The 22,763-nt window shown below is 37.6% G+C and overlaps 1 pseudogene; it reads right to left on the bottom strand.

Annotated features, from left to right (window-relative positions):
• Positions 1–2,281: 2,281 nt before the first annotated feature.
• Positions 2,282–16,232, bottom strand: LOC149846816 (putative inactive heme oxygenase 2, chloroplastic; annotated as a pseudogene).
• Between the last annotated feature and the right edge of the window lie 6,531 nt (positions 16,233–22,763).

Here is a 22,763-nt window from a genome sequence, read left to right as displayed (position 1 = left end):
GCACTTTTGCAGGTTCCCAAAATACCTTGTAAACCCTCAATACTTTGAGGTTTCCTTGAGACATAGGAAAGGAACTCCCAATGTTGTCAATATATGTGTATCGGCTTCACCCCTGAATCTGCTATTTTTAATAAATGCAAAAAGAAATACTTAAAATTAATTTTAATATTATTTTAATAGTTTTAACATGTGTCACGTTTTGATTGACACTTAATATTTTTTAAATTATTTTTTGGCCTATTCAGAACGATTCACTTGAATATCATTATTGGCCGATTTACCTGATACAAGGCCGATAGCCACAACATTGGGAACTCAAAATTTGTGAGTCCCATGTCCCATGTGGCAAGTCAAAGCCACATTACCCAACGTGAGAGGGAGGTGGTATCTCAGGAAAGAGGCACGACTAAGGTACTGGGCGCAGTTGCACAGAAGGGTCATGCCTCCTTTTTGAGATAAAATAAAAATTGGAAAATTTTCCAGTTTCCATAAATCTAGGTAGCAGTTGGATTTTCTCTTTTCAGGGCTTTGAAACAAATCCTATTTTTGTTTATCCTGTTTTGTTAGCCAAATACCAAGAAATAAAATGTCTATATTTTTTATTTTTCTAATATCTCATTTATCCGGATAACTGGGTCTAACAAAACAAGCCCTAAAAGAAAAGAGGAAAAGAAAAACTATATCGATAGTTGATGCAATGAGGGCCAGGTCAGATGCCCAATCCATTAAGCCGCACGCTAATCCACCCAGATGGCAGTGGCTAGATTTGGATTTAAGTCAGTTTGAGAAAATGGAAGGCCAAACCCAACCTGTATAATTTAAGGAGTTTTTAAAATGTGTATTTTCACTTAAAATGGTATAAACTCGGTGGGGGCAGAAATAATATCTCAAATTGAGATCCAAATATTGTTTGGGTCTGGTTTCCATGCCTCTAAATGTGGATTCAGGTCAGTTGGATACCCAACAAGGATCCAATCCACTGGTATCTAGGCTGCAACATATACCACACTAACCCAGAATCACTAGATGCATCCTTGGTCCAAACCCTTTTACCTGGTTTCATTCTGCTCAGTCAGGTTTGGGCCATGATCCAGTCTTGGATTGGTGGACCCGATGCTGTGGGTATTAGCCAAAATGCTTTTAGGTAATTGTAGTCCATTGTTTTCTTAAGCTTTTCTGCTTTCAACTAATTGTGTTTAGGCATAACCAAACTAGGCAAAAAAAAATCCATGTTAGGCTTCCTACTGCCAGTCATTGCATAACCAAGCAAGCTACGAATCACTATGCTTAGTTATAAGAACAGTTCATATCCTAAATGGCATGTAGGATGATGTACATGCTGAGCCTGAGGATCCATAAGTTTGACAACCATGCATGATCACATCATAACGTTTTTCATTTTACAAGTTGTATGATTCATTATGGTGCTTTATCCTTTGGAAATTCTTCTGATATAGGAAGATCAATGCTTGTTAGTTTAACCTCACTATATGATTCTAAAGCAAGCCCCTGTGACCTGATGTCACATGTAGAACTGTTCAAAATACTAGTTTATTTTCTAGGCTTGATCAGTGCACACTCCTGTTACTACAGTAGCCTTATCCCATTACCATTTTCAATGGGAGTGGGAAGAAAGTTTTGAACCATGAGAAAGATCACCAACTATTTAACTAGTTCATAGAAATGACTAGTTTCACAAATCCCATACCAGCAATTAAGCAAACGCAGCCTAGGCCATATATATTTTAACTCTAGCCATCATCATCACCAAGCTTTATCCCAACTACATGCGGTTGACTGAACTAATTCACCTCAAGTCTCGTCCCTTCGGCAACAAATGATCTGAGAAAATTCTGCGTGGCCTTTGCTTTGGTCAAATTTTCACTTTGCAAGGAGATACAATTGTCAACATGAAAGATGATGTCTTCATGATGTGCAAGTAATTTTGAGAAAAAAAACACAGATTTATGACTTGCAAGTTATAGCAACAGCAACAAAGTAGAAATAATTGCACGCTTAGAAAAAAATTCCAGCATAGGATGAGCACTGATTGTACTTGCATCACAGGTCAATACACCTTCTATTCCTACTTATCAGAAATCCTTATAAGATGCAGCGTGCATATGGCACTATCATGCATCATTTATGTATGCCTTCGTCATCAAGCATTAGCGACTGATGTCCTCAAAGCACCACACTCGTCCTCCTCAACAAGAGTTTGTAGCACCAGCAATCTGGCTGGAGAGTACCAAGAGCTCAGGGACCTATTTGAACTGCTGTATTACTGAATAATCATGCGGACAATCTGCCCACAAAATTTAAATGATTTTGATGCTTCTCTTAGGCATTTGTTTTTCTCATCTCTAGACCAATGCTGCACCAGAAAAGTTCGGTCAGCTGCACTAAGACTGCAACTGAGTTTTAGTGTTTTCAAAATGAAAGAATACTTTACCTCTCCTAGTTTATTAAGCTTCTTTCTTAGATCTTTCAATAAGTCGGGCACATCACCTTCCCACTTGTAGAACTCCAGCTCCCTATTCTCAAGGATCATCTCAGAAACCTACATGCAGGAAACTTGTTACTGTCATTAAGAAAGACAAGGCAGATGGAGAAATTACATCTTACCTAAATCAAGAAGGAATAAAACAAATAAGGTAAAAAAGAAAACTTAATGCAATCGTCTCATTTTTACAGATGGCCAAGTAGGAATCATTGTTTCTCATCATGGGAGGTCCTGAGAATGCCCGCTTGGAGAATTGTTGTACAGAAAACTCAATATGTAGTGGTCCAAACACAATAATCATGCATGTGCTTTAAAGGTTAAGTACTTGAAAACCACACCTCAAGTAAAAGACGATCACAAGCATAGCGTGGATTCACTCAAGCGATGACCGCTGGTGGAAAATACGGTTACATTGTATCTCTGGATAGGTTGGGTCATATATCCCAACCAACATTAAGTACTCAATGAGGATAAACTCATACATGTCTGTGGTGTCTGTTAGACATATGGTAGATAATACTATGTGCTATCCATCTATTGTTTGAATATTTCTATGTTCCAGTACAGTACATTTATATAATGAGAAGCACCCTCTTAATGGAATCAACAATGAATTCATTTAGCAAATTTTCATTCATGTTCACATGGCATCAGAATCAGCTATTTGTGCATGTGGGAATGTGTGTGTGCATGTGTGAATTTTTGTTTACTTCTGAACCAAAAGCCTGTACATATTTATAATAGTTAGGTGCAATTGAATATTCAGCAACAAGTTGTATCTTATTCATCATTTCTGTAGAAGTTTGATCAAGTATCAATGAAAAAGAGAGAGTGCATGATGCTTTTCTTGCAAGCAGAGCATGCTGATTGGTGACTGCACAATACCCAAAGTATGTATCAGATCAGGTAGCAGGCCAAATTGTTTGTCATGGCAAAATGAAGATGAAAAAGGTGAACAATAAAAGAGGAAGCTGCAGACCAGTCACCTTAGGTAGATAATGTGTCTTTTATAAGGCTTTTTAACACGCTGAAGCATGAATAATCATCAATTGAAGGTGCTGAAGTTCTGCATCCACTAGTTGGCAGAGCCAGGATTATGGATTTTCCCTTGGGTGCCATCTCACAGATACTCCATTTTGGCTCCCATTTCAGTATCCCCTTGTATGTTGGTCATATTAGAAATTTCATAAAAATGGCCGTATTGGTTTGTGATTGTTGGACATGCATGGTTAATTTACACCCATGCATACATGTTGGTCATACCAGGTTTGGATCTTCGACCCATTTCATCCTTCTGTTCATATATGTGTACGATAGAGAGAGAGAGAGAGAGAGATTCCTAAGGTGTTGTATAATATATGGAGGTCAGTAGAAGGAAAAAAAAAAGTATTTGAATTATCTATTTTTCTCATTTTATAAGAATCAGGTTCTTGTACTTTAAATGCTCACCAGAAAAAAAGATCAACTAGATGGTTCAACTATCTATATTCTAAAATATACATTTTGCATCATAAAGTTTCTAAAATCCATATAGTTAAGTGATGGCAACTTCTCAATTTCTACAGCATAGGGGGAAATAACTCTTAGGACTCATTTTCATAGGACGTGTCTAGAGTTTCACAGCCGTTTGCCACTGACACCAAGCCTCCTCCTTTATCCAGGCTTGGGACTGGAACCCTCCATGTATTTGGGATAAGGCTTGATGATAATGATGATGATGAGGGGGAAATAACTCTCCAAAAGCCATGCTTTTGGGGGCATGAAACTCAATGGCAAGTCACCAACCACGTTGGGTATTCCCAAACTAGGGGGCAACTGCCTCCTATTTACCATGTCCTGGATCTGCAATGATGGTGGTCATATACACGTTAGACGTGCATATAGTCATGCACTCATTTTATACCTACTTTGTCTTTTGGGCACTTCAGTTTAGTTCAATGTCTACATACTGAGAGTTTTTCCCTTAGTCAAATGCAAAACCTATGTCACATGGACATGGATATGACATGGTACAAATTTTCTTTCCATGGAATTATCCACTAATTTCCTGAAATTGAACTTCTGCCTTGACCCAAGTACCTAAATTATATAGGAAATGAGGTAGAGGTGTTAACTAGTGCCCATGAATCTTTGCTGTATGTTTTTCATACTTCATGTAATTCACAAAGCAAAATTCTTGATTTGACATATATACAGGGTTTCGATTTTATGAACCAAGCATGATTCCTCTCTCTCTCTCTCTCTCTCTCTCTCTCTCTCTCTCTCTCTCTCTCTCTCTCTCTCTCTCTCTCTCACACACACACACACACACACACACACATAATTGAACGCTGTGACCCAAACACCTAAGTTATACAGGAAATAAGGAAGAGGTGCTAATTAATGTCTACGAATCCTATCACCTATTATATGTTTTTTACAGATTGTTTCTGTCTAAACCAAAAGGGCATAATTAAGCTTGGCAAAAAACACTTCATTGAAGGCAGAAATTGCAAATAGATCTTGAGAGAAATACCTACTGCAAAGGGCAATAAAGAAGATGATACTGTACCTGCTTCCCTATCACTTGGCCACCACTTATATGTGCAAAATATATGGTATAAAAATGACACAAGAATGCCTGCAGGACTGGTTTCTGAAGTTTCATGCAGATATTTAGCATAAGAAACTCCAGGAGGACTTGGTTCTGGAATCAAGTGGCCCTGTTGGCTGAACCGCTCTATATCTTTTGAAAGAGCATCTGATCGCTCCAAACCAATTTTCCTGAAGTCAGCATCTGCAGCACATACATGTACGCTTATCCTCCGTAAGCTCCTCTGTTCATAATTAATGCCTTCTATAGGATGCAGAAAAAGACGATACAACAAGCGGATTAAGTGAACTAGAATCGGCATTCATCTGTTGTTTCAGTTGCTGAGTAATAAAAGTTTATACATGTTACAAAGCACAACATATGCCCAGGCACAAATAATAAAAAATTAAAGGAAATAGAAGGATTAATATGGTCAAAGTAAATGTTTTTCCTTTTCAAAAGAGATTCATTGATTACTAGCCCACACAAAGTAACTTGCAGTGTTAGAACCAACTACTGCTGTTTAAAGAAGCCTGCACTAATCATCAACACAAGGTGCAGCTGGGTGTCACTCTATTGCCAGAGATGACAATCCATTGGACTTGCAAATTAGCAGGGCTCTGCTGGGGGATGATTCCAACATGCTCACCAACTACCAAAAAAGACTCAAATAAAATTTGCATGCTAAAGTTCTATAGAGATATCTGCCAAAATCTACGTAAGAACGTGCACATGTGCTTGCATCTTTCTGGGTATGCCAATCAGCGTGATTCTCTAGCACCTTTGTACAAGTCAATTGTTATCTTGAAAGCCTTTGAGGAAAGGAATAAATGGGATGCAACAAGAAGATGGCAGTAACATGTAAAAAATTTGTATATACGATCATTGATAGACAAACTTGCATATAACAGTCAAATGATTCAAACCAACTGTATTGGGGAGAATGATTGTGAACTTGTCCTTAACAAAATCTTATCAAAACTATGCTTCTCTAGATATGGGTGTTGAAATAAAAGAAAGAAAAATAACTCAAAGATTTAACCTTGTTCGCTATGAGCCGACATCCAAGACAAGCACAACTCCTTCACTCTTATTCATCTTCAAGTGGAGTGAACAATTATTTATACATGAGCTGCAACACTTAGGTAGGTGGCTTCAATACAAGCAGTAAAAAAGATAGGCTATAATATGGCCTACAAGATAGACTATATGTCCTACCAGAATAGAGACATTAGGTAGCTTTTTTTAGATTTCGTAGCCGATAGTAGATGTGCTTGGACATGTCTACTTCTAGAAGGTTAACAAATTGTGTCTATGCCATAAGATGACACATTAATTGTTTGTGCCACCTTTTGGATTGTAGTAGCCTTCGTAAAATTGTCTATGAAGAGACAATATGCATACAAACATAAATACTTTATAACAGAAGTGTACGAAGACACTCTCACAACACTTGAACAAAATACGCAAAAAGCGTAAAAATAATAAACATGCAATAATGCATGTGTTTCATAAAAAAGAGCAAATGCTTGAGACTCTCAAGCTTGAGAATTACAAGGGGGAACACCCCTATTTATACAAGAGCCAAGAGGTGCAAAAAGGGGGGCTCCAAAGGAGTCGTTGGGGGGCCCCCAACGACTCTATTGGGGGACCCCCAATGCACCTTTAATAAAAACTAAAAATAAAAAAATGAAAAATAAAAAGAATTACAAAAGGAAAATAAAAAAGAAAAATACAACATATTCCAAATGGAATATGCGCAAGATTACAATAATACCCTTTTTGGATAAGAAATTAAAAAAGTATATAAATATATATATTTATATATATATATATAGATACATATACATATAATATATTATATGTATATATATTTCTAAGTATATAAATATATATATTTATATTTACAACAAGGATTTTCGGAGATACATTTTAACCGCCTTAACATTTCTCACCCTCAAGTTGGTGCACCAATATCAACAACAGCCAACTTGTTGAGAATGGTTAACAATTTTGTTTTTCCATTAGCCTTAGTAAAGATGTTTGCAAGTTAAGCTTCACTTCACACAAATGTAGTAGTAATGACTAGTGTTGTAAGTATCGTACTGTACGATACATATTGTTACTTTTGGGTTTTGCAATACGATACATACTCGTATTGCGATTCGAGTGTATATCATACTCGTATCAGGTATATCATACGATACACCCCTGTATCGTGTTGTATCGTTCAATGCACTTTAAAAAGGTCGAAAGTTACTTTTTCATTTTGGGTTTTAAATTCCTTTTGAGGGCCGACTTTTCAATTTGTCTAGAGGTCATTAGAAGTGCATTTCCACCATTTTTTTACCTAAAGAAATGGGTTAAGGTAAAATGCATTTTCACCATTTTTTCACTCAAGAAAATAGGTTAAGGTCAAAATCTTTATTATTAGTAAAATTACATAGCTACTCTAAAAAAAATTGCCTCGACAAAAATTAAATATTTATATCAAAGTAGAAATCAGGCTCCACACTCCTCCAACAAAGATAGCATAAGATAATCCGGCATGACAATGTGCCACTCAAGTAATGAGTGAAAATCGATTGAAAATTGAGTGCAACTATTGCCATAATATTTTTGTTCATATAGTATGGAAGTATAAGGCTTGCGACATGTTCTTAATTGCAAGATATTTAATATTTTGCATTGTTCTTGCGAGATATGCATGCAATATTATCTATGATTCTATATTAGTTGATGTTTGATGATGTCTTATGCGGCTCATAGAGACATAAATGCTTCATGTGTGATTTTATAGTTGTATTTTGTGAAATTCATCATTGTTTCATTTGATATGTTTTTTTAGAATTTTTGCTAATTTTTTTCTGATTTTTTGAAAAAAATTATTACAAATTTACAATATGTTTACAATACGATATGATACGGTGTTACTTTGGGCCTGATAGATACAGGTAATGATACGATACATACAACCTTGGTAATGACTTTGGCTTGACCCTTTTTTCTGACAAAGTGAAAATCAATCTCTATATGTTTGGTATGTTCAAAAGGCAAGATTTACAACAATATGAATGGCAGCTTAACTATCACACTTCATCCTCATTGGTGAAGTGACATAATTCTATGTTGGTTAATAAGGTCTTTAACCAAATAAGCTCACAAATAGTATAAGCCCTATATTCAACTTCTTCACTAGAGCGAGCTACAACATTTTGCTTTTTGCTTTTCCAAGTCATGAGGTTCTCTTCAACTAAAGTATAATACCCGGTTCTGGTGGTAGATCTTCTATCTGATGGATCACCAAGCTAGTCAACATTTGTGTATCCTTTAATTTTTGTATGTATGTTTTGCTTCATCAATAGTCCTTTTCTCTGTGATGATTTTAAATATCTCATGATTCAATCAACTATTTCCATATGTGGTCCTTTGGGATTGTGCATGAATTGACTTACCAGACTAACCATATAAATGGTCAAACCATATGACTGTAAGATAAATCAATTTTCCTACGAGCCTTTAAAAATTTATCACATTTTCAATAGGTTCATCATTGTCTTTCTCAATTTTATGATTTGGATCAATGGTAGTGTCAACGGGCTTGCATCCAAGCTTTACAGTTTCTTTCTAAAGATCTAAGATATACTTTTGTTGGGATATGAAGATGACTTTTTTTTAATGGGAAACTTTGATCTTAAGAAAATATCTGACCTAAGTCATTGATTTCAAATTCATGTTGAAGGTGGTGTTTAACGTTGACTATGCCTGAAATATCATTTCTTGTTATAATGATATCATCAACATAAGTTAGTACCAACACTGTCACAAAGGTATCTTTTCTTATAAACAACAATGAATTGGTGATGCAGTTGGTGAATCCAAAGGTTAATAAAGCTTCACTTAGCTTAGCAAACCATGTTCTAGGAGATTGTTTAAGACTAGAGATAGTTTTTCTTAGTCCGCATACCAATTTTTTATTTTTTTCATCTAGATAACCAAGTAGAAGTTTCATATATATTTCTTCTTCCACGTTACCGTGAAGAAAAACATTTTTTACATCTAATTGAAATAGTAGCCATTTTTTGTTTACAACAATTGACATGATCACTCAAATGGTATTTATTTTAGCGAAGGTCTCATGATAATCTATCCCATATGTTTGGGTAATCCTTCTTGCAACTAGCTTAGCCATGTATCTTTCGATAGTTCCATCATTTTGGTACTTAATTTTGTAGGTCCACCAACATCTAACATGTCTTTTTCTTGATGGTAAACAAACAATGTTCCAAGTATTGTTTTTTTTCAATTGCAAGTAGTTTCCCGTCCATGGCCTTTTTCCATTCAGGACGTGAGTTAGCTTCATTGAAGCTAGAAGGCTCTTGAGTGGAGTAGACTTTGGTTAAGAAGGCAATAAATGACTTAGAAAGGTGTTTGGTAAAAAACTTTTGCTCAATAGGATAAAGAGCACAAGAACTTGAGTTGGAAAGTGTAAAAATCACTTACCATTAGAGGTGGACGAGTTTCTTGAGTGGATCAACACAACTGACTAGAATGTTGATCCAAGGGCTATGGATGAACTGTTGTCGTAGGATGCTCATTCGGGTTTCCTCCTTCATGTTCAACTTCACTAAATGTTAAGGCTACTATAATCCAAAAAGTGACACCAACAATTAAAGTGTCACTGGCACACAATCAGCCAAGAAGAAGGCATGACCAAGCACATCTACCATGAGGCTACAAAATGTAGAAAAAAGCTACTTAATATCTCTATTCTAGTAGGACATGTAGCCTACCTTGTAGCCCACATTGTAACCTATCTTTTTTGACCACTTGTTTTGAAGGCATCTATTTAAGTGTTGCAGCTCATGTATAAATAGGTGTTCACCCCACCTCAAGAAAAATAAGAGTAAAAGGATTGTGTTTGTGATGTAAATCAATTTACAATAAAACTAAGTTACCCTACTCCTATGCATGAAATCCAAAGAAAAGCAGGAAAAGCTGGGAAAGAACTGGAAAAACAAGAAATAACTTAATTTAATATTCTCAAATAAACTTCAACTCTCAACTGTCCCTCAAAGAAACCCTATAACAATTATTTATTGCAAAACAGAAACCCTACCCTACATCGGATCTTCAATATGATCCAAATATCTAAAACTAAAGAATTCAAACCTAATATGCATGCAACTAGGGATCCCCTCTCACTGGATTCATAATATTCAATCACCCTCTGTTCTTCTTTTTCTTCTTGCTTTTGGTTCTTCTTGTCAATTGGTATCAGGGTAAGATAGGGGGAAATATTCAAGAAATCGTGGTTGAGGCTAAAGGTTCAGTGCTAGACCTTCCAGCCAAAGTGACCAATCCGAAGGTTGATATGCAAAGATTGGGAACGACGATGACAGATACGAATCGGAAGCTTGCGATATTTGATCAACGGTTCTCCAAGATGGAACAGATGATCGAGGCATTCATACGACGATCGGAAGTAGTTCGTGGAAAGACGCCCATTAACAAGCAAGAAACGGAGGTTGCGACCCTGGGCAACGTCTCACGACTGCCGCCGCCGATGATCAGCGGCAACGCCCGTCAGACTGCCCCGATGATAGGTTTGAATCTCCCCTCGTTGGTGCAAAACGATGGGAGAGGAGGGCCTCAACCCTCTCCCTCTTTTCCGGCAAACTCCTTCACGGCAGCTTCATTCCCGCACCCCTTTTAGTCGACCCTTCCATCCCTCGAAGGAACAGCCTCTGCCGGCATTGACCCACCTGTCTCCTCCTTGCCAAAGAACGGGAACCAGCGGGAGCCCGTCGCCTCAGCCATTGGGCCCGACGGTGGGTTGTGGCTCACCGTTTGGGGACGCCCCTCGTTGCGCCAAGGATCCCCATCGCCTGACGGCACCGTCCGGTGGTATGGTGTCATGCTGGACCTCCCAGAATTCTCAGGACAACTTAATGCTGACATTTTCTTGGATTGGAGGTTGGAGATAGACACGTATTTTACTTGCCAGTAGGTCTCGGAGCACCATCGTATGGCATTGGCCACAAAAAGGGCTTGCACTGTTGTGGTGGAATGACTTACGCCAGATTCGTGAGTCAAGATACAGCAAGTCATAGAAGCCATCAGCAAGCTTATCGACGATGCTTTTTACTTCAGCAGGGCGCAAAGTCAGTAGCCGAGTACACTACAGAGTTTTATCGCCTAAACCTTTGGAGTAGGCTCCAGGTGACTGAGGACCACCAAGTTACCAGGTATATCACGGATTTTTGTCCTGATATTTATGATGACATGATTTGCCTTGTAGTGTCAAACGTGGATCAAGCAACCCAACATGCCATGTCTATTAAGGAGACGCTCAAATCAATAAGTGATTTACGAGCATCATCATCACGGCCTAAGAACGCTTTTCCAACCCGGAGAAGCAAGTTCAGACCAACATGACTCTAAGGCCACCAATCAGAAGGACTGCAAGCCATTGACATGACGTGAGGATTCCAGACCTGCCCACAACACCAGGTCTCATACACAGCCATCCGAGGGTGAACCAAGGTGTTTTCGTTGTAACGGAGTTGGGCATCATGCAGTCTAATGCCCGACAGTTCACAAGCAAGTTCAGTTGGTTGGGCATGAGGAGCATGAAGAGACGAATTCAAATGTTGCAGATGAGGGTCAAGAATCGGAGCATGATGATGACACCATTATTTATGATGCCACAACTCTTGTATGCGGACCCATATCCAGTTTTGTGGCCTGTGATTTTTCATATCCTTTCCAACTCGAGGAGGATGATGCACTCGTGAACCCAAAGCCAGATCCAACTCCAGCAAAAGGCAAGAAGAAAAAGAAGAAGAACAGAGGGTGATTGGATTTGATGAATCCAGTGAGAGGGGATCCAATGGGATCGATAGTTGCATGTTAGGTTTGAATTCTTTAGTTTGGATATTTGGATCATATTCAAGATCCGATGTAGGATAGGGTTTCTATTTTGCCATAAATAATTGTTATGGGGTTTTTGTGAGAGACACTTGAGAGTTGAAGTTGATTTGAGAATATTAAGTTGAGTTATTTCTTGTTTTTCCAATTCTTTTTCAGTTTTTTTTGCTTTTCTTTGGATTCCATGCATAGGAGTTGGGTCACAGAGTTTTATCGTAAAACAAGCTCTCTCGGTTTACATCAGTTTGTCATGGATATAGGCTCCTAGACTAACCCCGTTAAATCTTTGAGTTATTTATTTATTTCTTTTATTTTAACATTTAAATCAGAGATTCTACTAATGTGTGAGTGCAACCATTTTTTGGTTATTAAAGGCCATTAAGTAATTCTATTACTTATGGTATTGCATATTGCAAAGCAAAAAATTGCTGGAATCCTTTGGGTCATTGCTCACTTGCTGCTCTGCGGGACCCTGGCAAGTCATTGTTCACTTGGTGCCCTGTACACTCATACTTTTATTTCTCAGTGATGGTTGATCCATCTCAAGATCTTCCTAAGATTCTGTAACTGCTAAAGTTATAGTGCAAGAGCATAATCTTAATCTCAAGATAACCATTGTTGAAACCACCTAGTGATAGCTTGGTTACTTTATGGAACCGAGCATGAATGAAAGATTTTTAATTCTTGAATGCACTTAAGGATGTAGCCAGGGTATACTAACTTACACAAGATATTCCCATCTTAAAAAAGAAAATACACCATTCAGCGAGTATTTAGGAGGGTTGCGAGGTCAGACTTTATAATCCCATATCAACCGATCTTGATGTCATAAAAAAACGTACTGATCAAAGCAAGACTTTTCTAATGATTGCTAGATTCGGGCCTGACTATGAAGCCATTAAAAGTCAAATTCCTATGACACTTTAATTTCAAGGCGAGGAAACTGGATGCAGGGTCATGGGTGTTGAATGCAAAATTAACTTCAAGACCATTGATCGGTGTGCACATGTCTGTCAATCTAGAGCAATACTAAAGCCAACACCAGTGGCACAAAACAACTCGACCAAGTTCGTAGCCCATGGTAGACGTGCTTGGGCATGCCTTCTTCTAGAAGGTTGGCTGATTGTGTACCATACAGTGGCACATTAATTGTTTGTGCTACCTTTTGCTGGGCTTCATTGGGCAAGAATGATTTGTGAAGAAGCATGGATGTTTGATTGTTACAAACAGTTTATCAATCAAACTCGATGAAAAACAACGGGCGAAGGTGCATTGGCTTGAGGCTGGTGACGGTAATACTAACTTCTTTCACTCCTACGCTTCGCACCGTCATAGGAAGAACGTTATTCCCTCTATCTTCATTGGGAGAGTCAGCTACTTCGCTGACAATGTGCTTTCAGTGGTTTCTCACTATTTTAAGACCCTTTATGTTGTCCAGACCTCCGTCGATGACACTATTGGCCCTCTTCTCATACGGGCTATTGATCAATCTCAAACCAGAGCTATGCGACGCTGAAATCATTTCAGCTATCAACGATCTTTCAGGATGGAAAGCTCCTGGCTACGATGGTTTTTCCGTGGATTTCTTTCATATATTTTGGTCTTGCATTTAGCATGACGTTATCAATGTCTTCACCGAGTTCCATCGCAATTGTCGGCTGCCGATTCACACACACTTAGCCATTGTCTCTCTCATCTCAAAGGACGTGACAACCTTTGATATCTCAAGGTTTCGTCCGATTTCGATTACGAGTATGCTCTACTGCATTATTGCTAAGGTTTTGACCAATAGGCTAAGAGTCGTCGTTGCTTAAATCTTCTCGGACTCACAGTTCGCTTTTATCCCCCACAGGCGGATTCAACACTCATTCATCTTGGCATCGGAAGTTCTTCACTCTTTGCATATTAGCGGCCAACCTTTCTTCTCTCTCAAGCTCGACTTCCATAAAGCCTTCGACTCGGTCCATTGGCCTTTCTTATTCCACATGCTTACCAACTTCGGTATCGGTCACTGTTTCTCTCGATGGGTGTGTGAGCTGGTATCAAATGTTCACTATTTAATCAAGCTTAACGGAGCAAGGAATAGGCAATTCAAGCTTGGGTGCGGTATTTGGCAATGATGCCCTCTCTCCTCTTTGTTATTTAATGTCATCACCAAGGGTCTCGTAGTGGTGTTCAAGAGGGCAGCAGATAAAGGCATAATCGATCACATCGGCATCCAGAAATTTTTCCATCATATTCTCACCTATGCTGACGACATGATTATTTTCAGCTACGCTTCCATTCAACAGATGTTAAGATTCAAGCGCATCCTTCAGTCTTTCCTCTCTCTTTCGAGTTTATCTCTTAATGACAGTAAATGTTGTCTGTCCATGTTCAATGCTCCATCTTTCTTGTTGGTCGCCGGACAACAAATTTTTAGCTGTGCAACTTCAGATTTACCTATTTTCTATCTAGGTCTCCCTTTATAAATAAAACACATCCCCTCAGCCACTTGGACTGTCACTATCCAAAAAGTTCAGACCAAAATTTCTTCCTTCCAGGCTTTCTACCTTTTCATCGTCGGTCAGCTTACCCTTATTAGGCACATCTTATCCTCTATCCCAGAATTTTTTATGTCCATGTTTCTGATGCCTAATTAAGGGTGTGGAGAAGTTCTCCAGTTTGATGATGGATTTTCTTTGGTCTGGTTGCCACCTTCGGACTAAGCGCCACCTGGTTGGATGAAACTCGTTAGTGTTACCAAGGCGTATGGCTGGTCTGAGGATCTTCGCTCACAGACTAAGGAGTATTGCTCTTATCGTGAAGCAATGCTGGATGGCGCACTGTTCAGGCAATCCGTGTGCTCCTCTGTTCTATGCTAAGTACGGTTCCCTTGAGTTGATCCATTATATCCATTGTCTCCACAGGCTTCATATCTCGCACTTGCGTCGCATGTGGCTTAAGGTCATGTCTTTCATCCTCATGCAAGATGGTGATCCCGGTCCTGACGTGCAGTTTTTGCAATAGGCAATTGCACCTAGCAGCGTTTTGTTCACCAAAACTTTGTATCGGTCACTTCTTCCTCCTGGGGCTCATTGGCTTCCTGAGCGTCTTTTATGGGCGAATGGGCCAACTCTCTGCTCTCGGTTCTTAGCCTGGTTAATTTTACACAATAGGGTACAGACCGACAACTTCCTTAAGAATGTGGGTTTTCAGTATTCGAGTAGGTGCATCCTTTGCCAAGTGGTGGAAGAATCAACCTACCATTTATTTTGGGCCTGCCCAATCTTTGTGGATCTCTTTAAAAGTACGTGAAATTAGCCTGAAGTAATTGTGAGACAGGAATCCTTCGTGCTCGACCTTTTATGGGGGTCTGTTGCGGGTTCGCAGTTGCAAGCAGTGACGGCTGATCTGGAGAACTTGGCTTCTTACTTCTTGGTGGGTTGTGTGGATGACTCTCAACAATGCGATCTTCCATCAAATTTCGGTTGCTTTCAATAAGCTCGTTCATTGCATCTTGACTGATGTGTACGCAATTTTGCGCCTCTCCTCCTATGTTATCCACCCCCTTCAGTCACTTTCTCTTCCTCAAAAACCTTGTTGATCTTTATGTTCTTCTATTTTTATGTTTTGCCTTCGTGTTTTCGGCCCTTTGTTTTGGGTCTGTTGTTTTTTGCGGGCTCAATTTTTTGTTGATCCCCTGCCTTTGTAATGTTGATGTTTCTTTTGTCTCTCACACACACACATGCGAAGCAACCGGCAACCAACTCAAAAACAGAGTTGAGAGAGAGAGAGAGATGACTGACAAGCAACATGGGTGGCCTCATCCACGATTCTATCAAGAGTATCTAAGACGAGCTTGTTGTCTACCAAGTATTTGAGACACCCTTCAATGGTGAGCTGCCAAGTCTCCTGTGTATAGCCATCCTCCTCCTGCTGCTGCTGCTCCCTGTTGCTCTATGTTCTGAGCCTCATGGCAACGAACCTAATCTCTTTGACTATGCTCTTTGCCTCCCTCGGGTAAGGCTTCCTGTATCTCTTCCTCTTCTTCATGGTCCCAGAGCACAGAACGAGCAACGACGACCCACCTTCCTCAACTTCTTCCCTGTTGGAGATGGGCACTTGGTGAACCTGTACGGAAAGGAACGGCTTTGCAAGACTTGAAGCCCAAAGAAGAGAGACAAATTTTGGAAGCCCACAGAAAACCGACGCATGCTGCATTCTGCAACCAATTGTGAAGAGCATGTATGGCTAAAGTTGTTCACTCTCTGATAAATGAATACCAGAGAGAGAGGTCGGACTTGGGCTAGATCCAACTATGAGGCTCTGCCACCAGGTTCGCATCTGGGTCTCATCAGACCTGGCTTAGGCAGGAAATATCTAGGTCCAGGTCTAAATGCTAAGAAACCGGACTAGTAAAGCCCTTAATTTTTTGGATGTAGTTTATAAACTCCCAAACCAGGCCAGATCCATTTTCTGCTTTTTGAATCTTATGATGTGGCCAATACCATATTCGGCTATTTGGATGTTTATTAAATGGATTCTAATTGGGATGGTGAAAAGCTCATACTAAATATGCTTTTTTACATGTAAAAAGATTTGGATATCCATCAAATTCAGATATTTGTTGGCTTCCGTAATAGGATATGGTTTTGGATTACCAAATGCAACTAAAGGAAATGAAATTCAATTGGATAACATATAAAATCCAATTCATTGACATCCATAATCTTATGGGTCTGACATAATAACAAGTCTACTTTAGTAGGTTTGATTCCATTGATCGGTAGTGGGTTTGGGCTATTAGTCACAATACTGTTATTCCACTGACTTTTTTAATATTTTTATATTTTAGATTATGTCACCAAGTTGATGGGATGCCACAAGTTGCGTCTCTTACCGCTGGATGTACTGACCTCGAGGATTTTACCAACCAGAGTCTAGCCAATGCAGGAAGCAGATCAGGTCATGCTGAACATGAGCGTTTTTTCTCATGCGACATCGTGGCCATCCGATTTGCATTTTAAAAAGCTAAAAAGTCAACAAAACCATATGGCATTCATCCAAAATGCAAACAGACGGCCACGATGTCGGCATGAGCAAAAACACTCATGTTCAGCATGACCTGATCTGCTTCCGCCAATGCACCTAATGCCAAAACCATGAAAGCCTAAAACCCTAGAAAGTAGAAACCCTCAAATTGATCCTGCCTCTTCTTTTGTTACAGCATTTTTAATCAAGAGTTAGTTTTTCCTTCCATGTTTATCTCCATTTTCAAGTGAAGTTTTTCATTTCCAAATATTAGACGTGATAGTTTCAATTCTTCGATTTAATTTTCATCAATATTTCCTTAGTTTTGCCATCCTTTTTCTACTTTTAAGTTCTTAGATTTATCTAGTGAACTGATCACACTAGTTGAATTATTTGAGTACAATAAAGGCCAATTTACCCATTTTCATAAATTATTTGACTCATATTTTTAATTTTAAAAATCTTAAATTTCTTAATGGATTCGATTTGTTTGCAAACCATACCCGAGGAGTAGTTCCTATACCAGATTTAATCTGAACCAACTCATAACTGCATAACCATTAAGCTAAATCTGAACCCGAACTTGAATCAAATCAAATATGAACCGCCTGATGATCCAAAGCATTTTAAGATCAGGTTTTATGGCTCAACCTCCCACCATATGGATCTTCTTAATATCCAATCCTTTAAAGGGCACACCTTCTTTCATGGAGCAACTTTAGACAAGTTTTATTTGCAGTGGATAGCTGAATGGCAAGTGTGGTTCTTTGTAATCTATCTTCCGAAGCATAGAATGGTTGTACTGTACACAAAAATGATGTGTTTCTCAAAAAAACCCTATAATTTTTAAAAATTAGTCCGATATCCAAAATCACAAATGTCTAGCTTCAAAAGGACCATTTTAATCTTCTCACAGTGGACATCTTGAGGTTTGCACGATATATCGGCTATGACAAACACTCGCCTAAATGTAAATTCACATGTTTTTTTTGTGAACCTCACGAAGTTCACATAACTATATTCGTGAACCTCCTAGAAACTTTGCAAATATCATACTAAATTTGCATATATAACATAAAATTCTAAAGATATAATGTGAACTTTATGTTAATATATCGTAACATTGCAAATATTTTACTAAATTTGCATGTATAATACGAATTTCATGGGATACAATGTGAACTTCTTATGATCCTCAAGAAGTCTGCAAATTAGGTACTAACTTCTCAAATCATATCATTGCGAATATGCTAGTTTACAATTTTTTGTACGAGCATTAAATGTGAATTTTTTTCATTATAAAAAAAAACTGATTGTCGCATCCTAAGGTCATTTTTGCATAAACTAAGGTTTTTTGTGGTCCCCACGTGCTTCCCCTCAACAACAATTTTTGACGACTATTTTTGACGAATCATAGGTGGTAATTCATCGATGAAAGTCATCAACAGTGAGTATTTTCGGTAAACACATCTTTAAGGGTTGAACCTGTTAATTTTTTTAAATTGTAGCTTGAATCATTTTTTTTTAAACATTGGCATAAGTTATGTTTTTGGGAGAATTGCATAGTTTTTTAATTATCTTTGCATATTACATTTTTTTCTTTGATTAAATCATTTGTGTGTGAGTGTATGTGTGATTATATGTTGTATATCTAGTATTATAAAAATGATTAGGCCACACACTTTGTTTCTTTTAGTTGTTTCCTTAACGGTTTAATTTTTTATAGGTTTTTTTGTTTTTTTTTTGTAATATTTTTTCAATAGCCTATGCCTTGTCTCCATTGCCTGCTTGATTATCTATATTCTCTGTATTGTTATTGTAGAAAATTTTAAATTTATTTAATATGATGACTGAGAATACTGACTTGAAGGGGGTCACACCCACAATATCTTATAATGTTGGAACACAATAGAAAAAGCAAAAAAAAAATTTATATACTAGATGATAGTTCATACTATGAAGTATGAAGTAGGCTTGACACATGCGTAGAGAGAGAGCATGCTCCATGGCCAAAATCTTGAGTGTTCAACATTTTTCACAGAAAAATGCATCATCGATAAATTGAGACCCAAACTTCTATGCTTAAACTCGCAACAATTTAACACCTTTAATAAAAGTTAAACAACAACAAACACTTGCATTATGGCCCAAATCTAAGGATGAATGTACAAAATTTGTTAACAAGTATGTGGCCACGGTCTTATCTCCCATCTCGGAAGCATTCAAGGAGGGAGAGAGGAAGGGGGACTCAATGGTGAAAAAGTTTCACCCATTGGTTAACTCTAAGGTTGTTGCTTACATCAATCTCTAGATAGAGGAAATCGGAGACATGGCCACTTATAGTGGCAGTGGTGAGATGAAGATAATACCTTAGCAAGGGGAGGATGTAAACCCTAAGGTTGAGGTTAATGTGAATGGCGCTTAAGAAATTGAGGTGAGTGAGGGTCCTCAGAAAGTGAAGGTGAGTGAGGGTTCTCAAGAAGTGAAAGTGAGTGGATCATATGATCAACCAAAGGTTGAGGTTGCGGTGGAGAGTGTACATGATCGAATGCAGCGAGGAATAAGGTCTGGTGCTCTGAGGAGGGGGTCGTAACAGGGAACAAGTTTTGGTGCTCATGAAGAAGTACTTTATTGATTTATTATTTTGTATATACATGTTTGTAAGATGTTTGCAATTATTGTCAATTTTATATTTAATCAATGATAAAATTATCATATATATATTGCACTTTAATCTTTAAAATATTATATATGTGTGATTAAATGATTAATTTGACTGATTTCATTAAAATTAATTATGATTGTAGGATACGCAATCTCAAGATTCAGAGGATCCAACAAGCTACATACATTGGTTCTACTGGTTTCAAACACATGTGTGGTTCGTAACACTAACAGAGGATGCAAATGACTTGTTGGATCAAATACATTTTTTAAAATTCTTGGAGATCACACCATGAAACATCAATCACAATATCTTAGAGACCATTGTGCAGCTATGGAATCCTTCAACCAATACATTTCAGTTCAGTGATATTGAGATAACCATCACATTGAAGGATATGAAACGAATCATCAGATTTAAGTGTCATGAAGATCCAATGAGTGCACATCGGTGGAGAGATTTTAAGTGCATTTATGGTGTTTATCTACAAACGGATAAGAATGTGTTAGAATGTGAAAGGCTGAAGTTATCATGGTTAAGGAACCACTATGACCCCAGCAAGGCGAGGAGAATGAAAGGGAAGCTATCATGTGTTGGAGGGAATGACGGTGCTAGGTTGAACATGGAGATGAGAGCATTCTTGCTCTATTTTTTTGGCACATGTGTATTCATCATTACTGGCATGAAGTCGATTTACAACTAATACATTCAATTGTTGCAAGACCTGAATCGCGCCGGTGAATATGCATGGGAAGCAACCTCACTTGTAATCTATATAAAAGTTTGAGTAGCGTGAGACATGAAAGAAGAAACATGGTTGACATGTTAGTTTTGTTGGAGGTATTTATTTTTTTATTATATTCAAACATTATTTAACATTGTTGATATATTATACTGTGTATTAATATTGTTGAAGATATTTATTATTTGCATGCTTAGATATGGGAGCACATGTCCATTTAAAGGCTCCTGAGACGTGACTGTTTTCTTGAATTTTAACGTGTTGCAATGTGGAGTCGGTCACACAACAAAAAAAAAGTCATGATTAAAGAGCATTGAGTCCTCCTGTGAGAAGGGACCATTGTGTTGCATCATTATACGGGCTGATCAGAGCATATGTAAGTATTCTTCAAACAATGTCCTATATTTTTTTTATAAATAATGTGATATAGGACTAACCACAAATGAAACTTTGGTTTGTAGGTAACGTGGTACCCTTACAAAGACACAGAGGAGGAGGACCACTTAAATGTAGTTGTGCAAGCGAAGGACATCGCAATGAGGGATATTTGGTTGCACAACATGAATGAAGTTGTGCCTCAAATGGCCAACCGAGTGGTCCAGCAGTTTGATTTTGTTCCGCAACTACTTAGTCTCCCCTGTGCACTTAACAAAACAATCATGTACGCAATGAAGGACAGGACGAAGGATTACCCCACGAGCTTCCTCTTTGAACTTAAAGACTGGTGCAAAGCTGACCAAATCATCAGCGTATCATCCATGGTATGTGTCTGTGATGATGAGGATGTAGTTGTTGTCAACCTCAGTTTGCAAGTAGTTCCTCCATAAATAAGGCCATTGAGAAGGAGAAACTTTGGGGGAGGAGTCTAAAGCACGTAAGGACAACAAGTGGAATGGATGACCAGTTGACTCTTACATAAGCTGAAATCGCTACTTCAAGCAAAAGAGTTCATTATACACACTCAAGCTAACCTTATTGCTAACAAGGATCAGGTCATTTAGAACCAATGAGCGCACCTGACGCATAAACAACAGTGGCTTTCATCTTCGATTGTGTATATATATATATATATATATATATATATATATATATATATATATATATATATGACATTTTTTTTAAAGTTATTGATGTTCTTTTAATATCTGATGTTTTGTATAATATGTTTTATAATTTCTAGATGTTATGTACAATATGTTATGTGTAAATGCTGTAAATTTGAATTAAGCAGGTAAAATTGATTGTAACAAGTGAATTGTGCATTTTTTATAAATTAAATTTGAAATAAGCATGTGAACTTGAATGTAACAAGTGAATTGTGTAAATGTTATAAATTTGAATTGAGTAGGTGAATATGAATGTAACAAGTGAATTATGTAAATATTGTAAATTTAAATTGAACAACTAAAACTGTTAATTTGCCAAGATGAGGAATTCCGCAAAAAATATTAGCAAAAATGATCAAAACTACTAGGATGAGGAAGTCTACAAGAAAGATTTGCGAAAAATGACCAATACTTGCAAATCTTGGTCATGTTTTACAAATCTTTTTTTGTAAACTTCATCTTTCCCATAATTAACAATTTTACCTACTCAATTTAAATTTACATCATTTACATAATTCACCTATTACATTTAAATTCACCTGATCAATTCAAATTTAGAGTATTTATATAATTCACTTATTATATTCAAGTTCACCTGCTCAATTCAAATTTAATTTGTAGCAGATACACAATTCAATGACTTAATTATCTACAATGACCAATACATTTACATTCAATAATCTATCAAATTTACATCCAATGTTTTACACTAGTAATCAACTAATAGTCTCCAAAATTATTCAAAGCTCAGCTTTTGAGAACTTGTCATCTGACACCTCATTATCTGATGTCTCATCCTACGACACCTCATTGTTCGTCCTCTACCTTTTTTCCTTTAGACAATTTTTATTTTATTGCGGTCTTTTTTGGTTTTTTGCCTCCTCTTCAGCCTTCTTTTTGGCATTTTCTAAAGCTGTCTTCTTTGTCATGAATTTATAGAATTGAATCATACGATTCATGTACTCTGATACATGATTACATCTAAAAAACTTAACAAAATATCACATATAAACACGTACATGCGTGAAGTTCAAATCTTTGTTTCTACTCAAGCATTACATATACAACATAATAAATATACCACAATCAAACCTATAACAATCATATACCAAGTCAAAAAAATATACATATATGAATTGAGTTAACAAATATATGTAAAATAATTACCCATTTTCTTGTTGAGGAATACCGTCCATGGCACATGTCATTCAATCAGTGTAACAATCATAACC

The sequence above is a fragment of the Nuphar pumila genome, chromosome 2 (genome assembly GCF_984573655.1).
Source record: "Nuphar pumila chromosome 2, dmNupPumi1.hap1.1, whole genome shotgun sequence".
NCBI lineage: Eukaryota > Viridiplantae > Streptophyta > Magnoliopsida > Nymphaeales > Nymphaeaceae > Nuphar > Nuphar pumila.
Note: the sequence above shows the minus strand (reverse complement) of the source record. Positions and strands in the feature narration are given on the sequence as shown.